This window comes from Eubalaena glacialis, chromosome 18, assembly GCF_028564815.1.
Source record: "Eubalaena glacialis isolate mEubGla1 chromosome 18, mEubGla1.1.hap2.+ XY, whole genome shotgun sequence".
Classification (NCBI taxonomy): domain Eukaryota; kingdom Metazoa; phylum Chordata; class Mammalia; order Artiodactyla; family Balaenidae; genus Eubalaena; species Eubalaena glacialis.
In genome coordinates this window covers 54,444,741-54,454,972 of record NC_083733.1, presented here as the reverse complement: position 1 = coordinate 54,454,972, position 10,232 = coordinate 54,444,741, and the positions used below count along the sequence as shown (strand labels likewise).

The 10,232-nt window shown below is 42.3% G+C and overlaps 1 protein-coding gene across 1 annotated transcript in view; it reads right to left on the bottom strand.

Annotated features, from left to right (window-relative positions):
* Window positions 1-10,232, bottom strand: part of LOC133078883 (zinc finger protein 383) — a 191,138-nt gene that overhangs the window by 91,306 nt on the left and 89,600 nt on the right. The window lies entirely within an intron of this gene.

Here is a 10,232-nt window from a genome sequence, read left to right as displayed (position 1 = left end):
CCTTCTCCCCCATGTGCCTCAAACACATCAGGTTAGGTCCTGCCTCAGGGCCTTTGCATTTGCAGTGCCCTCTTCAAAGAGCACAGTTCCTCATTATATCTGTGTGGTTTACTCCTTCGTGTCTTTCTTCCAGTGGCATATCTTCACAGAGGCCTGCCCTGCCCTTCCCTGCCTGCCTGGCTTAAAATTCCATCACCCTCCCCTTCCTCCTTTATCCTCTCCATAGCACTTATTACCATGATGCCCTGTATATTTCACTTATTTGTCTATGGTTCCCACTCTAGAATGTTTTTCCCCGTTTTGTTCACTGTTGTGAACCTAGACCCATGCCTGACATAAAACAGTCCTTCTATGAGTGCACGTTGTGGAGTGTTGACCCTGCTCATCCCATGACTTCCCTTTGATCCTTTCTGTATTGCAGCATAAGATGCTCCGATGGGGAGAACCAACCTGTCTAAAACACACAAGGCTTTTTCACCCCCAGTCTTTACCTGGGCTGTGCCTCCTTCCTGTTCTAAAAGTTGTAACATCATTGTAAACCTTTTGCTCTGATGCCAGCCCATTTAAAGAAAGGACTGAGGCACAGGAAATCAGTCCCACATAGATGGGACTTGATGCTTGATGTTTCAGGATTCCCTTCAATGATTCTGAAATACCACAGTCAGCTCCAAAATGATCACAAAAGAGCCCACTCACTCTGCCCGAGCATGCACAGGCCTGCCTTACCCCAATTGCACCTTGATGGGGCCTTATCTACCCCGTAAGCTGACCTACAGACCTGCTTATCATGCCCTGACAGGTATGCCCAAAGCTAATAATATGGAGAGGCCAAGAGCAGAGAAGGGTTGACCTTCCTTAGAAGTTAGGTGTGCAACCTAAGACTGGGGCAGCAGTGGTCTCACAGATGCATGCAGAGGGTCTGATTGAAAGCTCAGCTGCTGGGTGGCCAAATGAACCAGCAAAATGGTTCCTTCAGGTCAGTCCATTGGCAACGCTGAGAGTGGAAAACAGTTGGGTTGTACAGAAATGTTCTCACCTTTGTGAATAGTAGCATGAGGGTTGAGAATGGGGACAGAACCTGGTTAAGGGGACAGGTCTAAGGATTTTCCTGTAATCCCCTCACCCAAATTGGGCAGTGATTAGTGACATATCCGATTACCACACCTTAGATCCATGTCTAATCCATCATTAGCTCCCCTTTATCTCACGCCTTCACAGTATCTGATGAGCCACTGTACACCCTTCTCTATGTTAGAACAGTATCTAGTGACCCACTACCCCCTTTTACCTCATTCAGCACTGCTTCTGGGGCTTCACACAATGTTTTATGACCCACCATTTTCCCCCAACTTAGGACAGTGTTTGCTGATCCTGCAGGAGAGTGTCTGGAGATCTCTCCATTACCCCCTACTTAACCCACCCCAGCACAATGTCTGGACACCCTCCATTATCCTCCTTTGACTTTACTCCATCACTGTGTTTGTCACCTCTTATTACAGGAAATAGGGTCTGGAGATCTTCTCATTACCTCTTCCAGTTACCTCCAGCATAATGTGTATTACTTCACCCCATTTGTGAAACAGTCTGCTAACCTCCATACTCCCCGTTTATTCCCACTTTCACCTAAATAGTAACTGATGACCACTTATTACAATCCTCAGAGTAGGAAACCATGATATACCCCACCTAATCCAACTTTTAACATTATCTCCTGATTCTTTCATTACACCTCTATCAGGATGGCTTGTGTTTCCCTCCATTTGTTGTCCATCACAATGATGGTGACCAGTTATCTTCCATTACTCCACCTAGCAGTGTTTGTAACCATCCCCAACACAGTATGTGGTGATGCCCCCAATACTCTCTCTGAACACTGGTGTGTGCCATGAACCTGCTTCCCTCTCCCCAGATAAGGGCAATGACTGATAAGGCACCATAAACTTCACATTAGCTATCTCTGTAGGACCCCCATTAACAACCGGCACAAAGTCTGTTGGTGCCCATTACCCACTAATACAGTATCTGTGACTCTTCCATTAAATCCTGGTAATATCTGCTATTTCCCTATTGGCCCCCAGTAACACAGTGTCTACTGATTCCCCGTTGCCCACATTGCTTCATGAAGCCACTTAGTGTGGCTACTGCAAGTCCCCCAGTATTGCTTCTCCAAGTCCCCACTGTTTGCCTGGACAGGAACCCTGGTGGATGGAGAAGGGATGAGGATAGGGTCCTAGCCTCATAGACACCCTCCAGGGAATTGTTGGTCTGGAGTAGGCTGGGGAGGATCTGGGAGACCCAGGAGATCACAAACAGCTTCCCATTTACTACATGAGGAGTGAAACAAGCAGAATAGTGAAAGCTGTCAACATGGATTAAAATCCAGGTGCCAACCCTGATGCCCAGTAACCTCCCCCGAGCCTCAGTTGCTTCACCTGTAAAATAGAGTTATGGAGGATGAAGTGACGTAATATGGGTCACTTGAGGGGAGTAGGGCTAGTGGAGACCAATGAGAGGGTCCATGTTGTTAATGATATTACTAGTTATAAGTTGACACAAGACCAACCTCTGTATGGCTGTACCAAAACCTCACAGAGGGAAATGTATGTTATTTTATTGTAAATTACTTTCAATTATTTCTCTTTTATATTTACTGTAACATAATATTATAGTACTGAGATATTTTTAAAGTCAGATTTATTGAGGTATAATTTACACACAGTAATAGTCACCCTTAAAAGTGTACAGTTCTGAGAGTTTTGACAAATGTGTACAATCATGTAATCAACACCACAAGCAAGAGAACAGTTCCTTCACTCCCCTAAATTCCCTCCTATCCCTTTTTAATCAATCTCTCTATCCACTCCCAACCCCTCGAAATCACTGATCTGTTTTCTGTTTCTATAGTTTTGCCTTTTTCACATGTCATATAAATGTGTGTGTATCCATATATATGTAAAAATGTGTCTCCTTTGGAGTCTGACTTCTTTCATTTAGTGTATTTGAGATTCATCCATATGGTTGTATGAGATACAAATGGAAATATGCTGATGAAAAGACATTCAACATCAGGAAAATGCAAATTAAAACCATAATGACATACCACTACACACTTATCAGAATGGCCATAAATAACATAGTACAAAAGCTGGCAAGGATGTAAAGCAATAGACACTTTCATGCATTGCTGATGGGAACGATATACAATGGTATCTCCACTCTGGACAAAAGTTTCACAAGTTCTCGTAAAGTTAACTATATACTTATCCTATGACCCAGCAATCCCACTCCTAGGTATTTATCCTAGAGAAATGAGAAATTATGTATGTACTCGAATGTTCAGAGAAACTGCATTCATAATCACCAAAAGATTGGAAACAACCCAAATGTCCATCAGTGGGTGAATAACTAAACACAATGTAGTACATCTATACAGTGGAATACTACTCAGCCATAAAAAGGCTGATTTATGACACCAGAGAAAGGAATGATTCATTGACACAACCTACAACGTGGATGAATCTCAAAAGTATTATGTTTTACCATGTGATAATTTTTTATTAGAAATTAGATTATAAATATACATAATTAGATTTGTACATTAGTTATAATTTTATACTGCATATCATTATATACTATAATAATATTGTATATTTGTAATATAGTACACTGTAATACCATTTATTATTGTATATTCCTTATTACAATAAAAATGTTTATTTTATATGAATGTAATATGTACTGTATGATTATATATTGGAGTATGTAATTTTTTCTATTTTGTATAACAATCTTTCACATAAAATTTCAGTTATTTGTATTTTTACATGTTTACATTTAATGTTTATAGTGTAAAGTTATAACTATAATAAAAGGGGCCATAGGGTCTGAAGAACCTGCAGTTGTAGCTTGTCAATGTTTTTACTATCTGTCAACACGCCCATTCTGGCTGTTCTTAACATGGCTGAAGCTTGTTTCTCTTTGGGCCTTTGCCTGGCTGTGTTCTCTGAGAGTACTCTGCTTCCCCAGTGTCCATGTAGTTTGCTGTCCTCTCCTGTTTGGAGAGTTCACACATACACACACCATTGTATATGAAGTAACACACTTCTTGGGGTCACTTCCTATTTTGTACTATCTTTGTGCTGCAAGTACCACCATCTGACCTAATATTAAATGTTTCTTTTTTTGATTTATCATTCCTCCCTCCCCACTGGACCATCACCGTCATGATGTCAGAACTTTGTCTTTCTCCTGCTGTGTCCAAGGCAGCCAGCATGGTGCCAGCACAAAGTAGAAACTCAGTACAAATTTGTTAAATGGATGAATGAATGATAGCAATAGCAGTGAGGTTGACCACGTGCTGCACACAGTGAGCTAAATTTGTGGGGAGGAAGGAGGGGGTAGGAGGGTGGGTTGGTTATATGTCCTCTAATTTGAGATTTAATTTCCCTCCCCATGCCCCAGCACAACCACGCCCTTTCTCCCCTGGCCATCCCATCCTTCCCCTCCCCAGCGTATCTGACCTGCATCCTCCCCCAGCATCCACAAGTTAGCGCTGTGTCTCCTTACTAAGCCTCCTCCTGGTTGTGGTGGGTAGGCTATGTAGAGCAGGGAGGACAATAGTGGGGGATACACAGGCAAGGGGCCATCCTGGCAGCATCCACCCCAGCACTTTCAATCTCGTGTCCCATCATTCAGTCCAGTCTGCCCTGCCTGCTCCACCAGAGGAGCCACCAGTGGATATGAAACCCAGGGGACAAGAGAAAGGTGGCAGGGCGGAGGCTTCCAGGCCTAGTGTGGCAGGTGTGGACCCTGTGGCTAAGGTCTGGTTAAAGCCAATGTTGTCATGGGCACTTGCCCTAATGTCAGGGTGAGCTGAGACCTGCATCCTCAGCATTCAATAGGGCTACTTGTGCTGCAGTGACTGTTATCTATATTATATCCTACCCCACCTGAGCTCACCCCACTTTCCATACCATATGCCGTACCATACCATACACCATACCATACCACTTATTAACCATTTTACTTAATTCCACAATTATATTCTTATTGAAGTATAATTAATGGTTATAATTTATAACTAATATCAGAATCCTTGTCATTATTTATTGTATGCCTCTAATTATTAAGATACCATGAATAACATCAACTCTGATGCTAGGAAATCCCGTGTCCCTTCTGCTTTCTGCTACCTTCTGGTTGTTGTCTGCATTATATTAACACAACAATAGCCCCACCCCTTAGGGGCAATGTTTTTTCTCCTTTGTGAAATAGGCACAATTAGTTTACTCCTTTATTGATATTATTGTGCTATTTTAATGTTATAATATTGGACATTGCTACTAAAACAAAAACTGGTGTTCTCTGTTCCCATCTAAGAAACAGGACAATGTAAGCACCACATTAATACAATCATTTGAATTATATTAAGGTTATGATTATTATTAATGCCAATTCTGAGAACCCAAGGTGAGTTCCATTGCACTCTGGAAAGTGGCACATTTATAATGCATTGCTGAGTAGGTTAGCTAGCTACTTATTGCTAGGTAACAAATTACCCAAAACTTAATGGCTTAAAACAACAGTAAACATTTATTCTCTTACAGTTTCTGAGAGCCAGGAATCTGGGAACAGCTTAGATTTTGGTGGTTCTGGCTCAGGAACTGTCCTGAGGTTGTAGTCAAGATGTTGGCCAGAGTTGCAGTAATCTGAAGGCTTACTGGGGTTTGTGGGCTCTGATTCCAAGCTAGCTTACATGACTATTGGCAGAAGGCTTTAATACCTCACCACAAGGACCCCACAAGTCTTCTTGAATGTATTCACAATATGGTGGTTGGATTGGTTACATTGGTCAACCTTATTCATTGTAGAAGAGGACTACACAGAAGTTTGAATACCAGGAGGCAAGATTCATTAAGGGAAATCTTGCAGGCTGGCTACCATGCTGACAGTGTGATTATTTGCATTTATGTTAATACTATCATAATAATTGATACCACTATTAAGAATGATGACAATCTTGTAAACCAAAGGGAGATGGTCCACACTACAAGGTCTCTGTGAGGTTTAAATGACATAGAACTCAGTACACAGTGCTAATGATGATGATGATGATGATGATGATGATGATGGGAGCAAATTTTACTATTTGAGTGCACTTGTCCCTGTTCCAGGCAATTTAAATCTATAAGCTCAATCCAATCCACACAACAGTGCTTAAGATGGGCTCAATTATTATTCCTATTTCACAGATGAGGCATCCGACTCCTTAAGAGTTAAGGAACTTGCTCAAGGTCACAAAGCTAGTAAATAGCACAGGGGGAATTCAAACCCAGGCCAGCTGGCTACAAGGTCCATTGTATTAACCCCCATGCAATGCTGACTCTGAAAGGTCATTGTTAGTATGATCACTCACAGTGTTGTATACAATTATACTCTAGTTATAATGGAGTAGTTATAGTGTGGTTGTAATACTTCTATCTGAAAAGGCTGGTTATTCCTCTACCCCTGTCCCTCGCTCACCCTATAGAAACAGTAAATTATTAACATCATTATTATCTTATTATAACTATGCCTATTATAAGAATGATTAGCATTTCAATCTTTATATGATTTGGCTTCATTTTAAAATTTATTTTTACCTGGGAGTCTTTTCCTACCTGAGCTTTATATCAGCATTTAGTGGCGCATGAAGCCAATGAAGAGTAGCTCCATGGAGTCCTATCTAATCCAAGTCCCCCCTGTCTTAGCTTGGGCTGCCTAGATGAATACCATAGACTGGGTGGCTTACACAACAGAAATTAATTTTCTTACAGTCTGGGGCCTGGCAAGTTCAAGATCAAGGTGCCAGCCTGGGTGGGTTCTGATGAGGACTTGCTTCCTACCTGGCCACTTCTTGCTGTGTTTTCACATGGCCTATCCTTGGTGTACATGCCTGGAGAGAGTGCGATCTTCCTCTAGCCTCTTCTTATAAGGCTACCAATCCTATTGGATTAGGACCCCGCCCTTATGACCTCATTTAACCATAATTACCTCCTAAAAAGCCTTATGTCCAAATATAGTCACATTGAAGCATCAGGGCTTCAAATTGTGAATTTTGGGATGACACAGTTCAGTCCATAGCACCCTCCAAAGGCCATTATTCTTTGAAATCTGTGGTGTTAACTACAGTCATCAAGGGATGGGCAGTGTCTCTGACTGTACAGCTTCAGCATCAGAGAGTTTGGAGTTTTCCTTGGTTCAGAGAGCCTTGTGGTTCTCATGGGTGCAAGCCCCACTGGCTTTCAGAGCTAGAGGTTTTGGGACCTCATCTTTCATGTGCAGGTCTTAAAAGTTGGGGTGCTAGTTGTGGGGTTCAAACCCTTTGCACCTCAGGGAGAAGCTCAGGTTTGTGAGTTCCCTCCTCATTGTGGGTCACTGTGGCAGAGGTGGTCTTTATGGCAAGACTGTGTCTCAGCCTCTCCTATCTGTTTCAACGTGGGTTTTTATTCATTCACCCAATGTGTAGGAGCCACTCAGCTAGTTATGGGAATTCTTTCAGTGGAAATTGTACTGTATGTAGCTGTAGGTTTGATGTGTCCATGGGAGGAGGTGGGTTCATGATCCTCCTAAGTGGCCATCTTGAACCCTACTACTCTAGTTATCTTTTCCTGTGATGTCTTTGTCTGACTTTGGTATCAGGGTAATGCTGGCCACATAAAATGAGTTTGGAAGTTTACCCTCCTCTTCAAATTTTGGAATAATTTGAGAATTATTGGCATTAATTCTTCTGTAAATGTTTGATAGAATTCACCAGTGGAGCCATCTGTTACTTGGGATTTTCCTTCTTGGGAGGATTCAGATTATTAATTCAAACTCCTTAGTACTTATAACTCCATTCAAACTTTCTATTTCTTGATTCTGTCTTGGTAGGTTGTATATTTTTAGGAATTCATTCATTTCTTGTAGTTTATCCAGTTTGTTGGTATATAATAGTTTATGGTAATCTCTTATGATCCCTTTTATTTCTATGGCATCAGTTATGTTTCCTCTTTCCTTTGTAATTTTATTTAGTTTCATTATTAGTCTGCCAAAAGTTTTGTCAACTTTATCTTTTGAAAAAGCCAACTTTTAATTTCCTTGATTTTTATATTCCTATTTCTAGTAAAAAAAAAAGTCTGCTCTAATCTTTATTATATCCATCCTTCTTCTAGCTTTGGGTTTTGTTCTTCATTGTCTAGTTCCTTGAAGTGTAAATCTAGTTTGGGTTTTGTTTTGTTTTGTTTTGTTTGAGATATTTCCTCTTTTTTAGGCATTTATTGCTATAAGCCTCCCCCTTAGTACTGCTTTTGGTATTTGGTATTTTTGTTTTGTGTTTGTCTTGAGATCACTTCTAATTTCCATTTTGATTTCTTCTCTGAATCTCTGGTTTTTCAAAAGTGTGTTTTAAAATTTCTACATAGTGAATTTTCCATTTTCCTTCTGTTATTGATTTCTTTTAATCTATTGTCAGAAAAAAAAACTTTCCAAACCATAGTGCAAACATCATGTACAGGAAAGTAACTGAGACAACCTTCTTAACTAAACTGCAGACCTTATGGCAAATTCACCATTTTTTCACTAATGTCCTGTTCTCTGCTCCTGGATTGGCATACAAGTAGGAAGTAATATCTCCTCAGCTGCCTCCAGCCTCTAAAATTTCCTCAGTATTTCCTTGTCCTTCATGACCTCAAATTGTGTTGATTTGGTGTTAAGAAGAAAGGCTTCCTAATGAAAGAATGCCAAAATTCTCTGGTATCAGTTACATCAGTTTTCCTTATCAGCATATATTTCTGAACGACTAGCCAGGTGTCTCGGTTGATATTCTTACCTCATATAAAGTAACTCGGCTTCCATACCAAATCAAAGGTCTATATATAAATCATGAGATGTATATACTACACCTACACTGTCCTTCACCTTCTACTTCATCATTCTTTCTTTTTTTTGGCCGCATCAGGTCTTAGTTGCGGCACGCGGGATCTTCACTGAGGCATGCGGGATCTTTCATTGCAGCGCCCAGGCTTCTCTCTAGTTGTGGCGTGCAGTTTTTCTCTCTCTAGTTGTGGCGCACAGGCTCCAGGGTGCGTGGGCTCTGTAGTTGTGGCGCGCGGGCTTACTTGCCCCGCAGCATGTGGGATCTTAGTTCCCTGACCAGGGATCGAACCCGCGTCCCCTGCATTGTAAGGTGGATTCTTTACCACTGGACCACCAGGGAAGTCCCCTGAGTATTTCATTTGCAATTTCCTTTCCATTCCTCAGTGGTAGATTTACAATTCCACTTTACCTGTGTGTTCTTGTTCATGAACGCTTAATCTTCTGGGTTCAGCTGATCTTACTGAGAAGTTAAAATTCAGAGATCCTTGAGATGAGGTTTGCTCCTTTGAAATCACTCCTTTATTGCTTTTTCTCCTCACACACATCCCCTCCCCAAGCCTCTCACATCTTGGGTTGGCCTTCAGAGCATTTCCTCTGTGGTCCTGGTTATGGTTTTCATTCATGACAATTGTTGGGGTCGTAGGGGGGTTCAAAGCATGGCTTGGGGTCATGGTTGGTCCAAGGATCCTCAAAGCTGAAGCACCCTTTTTCCTCTCCATTGTCCATTCCTTCCAGGATCCCAGTTGGACATGTCAGACTTACATTTCTGTACCTCCAGCATGTATTCCTCTTCACTATGTTCCCATTGCCCCGGTCCAAGGAGGAAGGTGCTAGAAAACTGGTGTGCCTGACCGGCAGGAAGTAGTGCCCTCCATGGCCACATCTCCCACAATCATGCCCAGGTGGTGGTAGTGGTGGGTGGGGGGGTGGTTGGGGACAGGCGAGGAGGGGGAACTTTGAACATTCTCTTGGAAGGCATTGAGAGAGGCAGGGAACCGTCCCCTAGGGTATGGCGCCAAGTCAGGGGCCTCCTCAGCCCACAACTAGGGGAGGTACTGGTCTCAGGGAAAATGGATTTTCGGTGGATACCATCACTTTCAGTGGGGACTCAGGGAACTTAATTGCCCCCATCTCACCATATTCCAGCCCTCCCCACTCCACTATCTGACAACATTCCCACCCACCCACCCCAACCCGGAAGTGCATCCACAGAGGTGCCTGGTGTGTCCTTGTCTAGCCACTGAGGCCAGACGCCACCATGGTGGCTGTGGTGCTGGTGGTGGTGGCAGCAGCGATTCAGATATGTGAGATCTCGGTAACCTGAGTAGAGGAAGGTG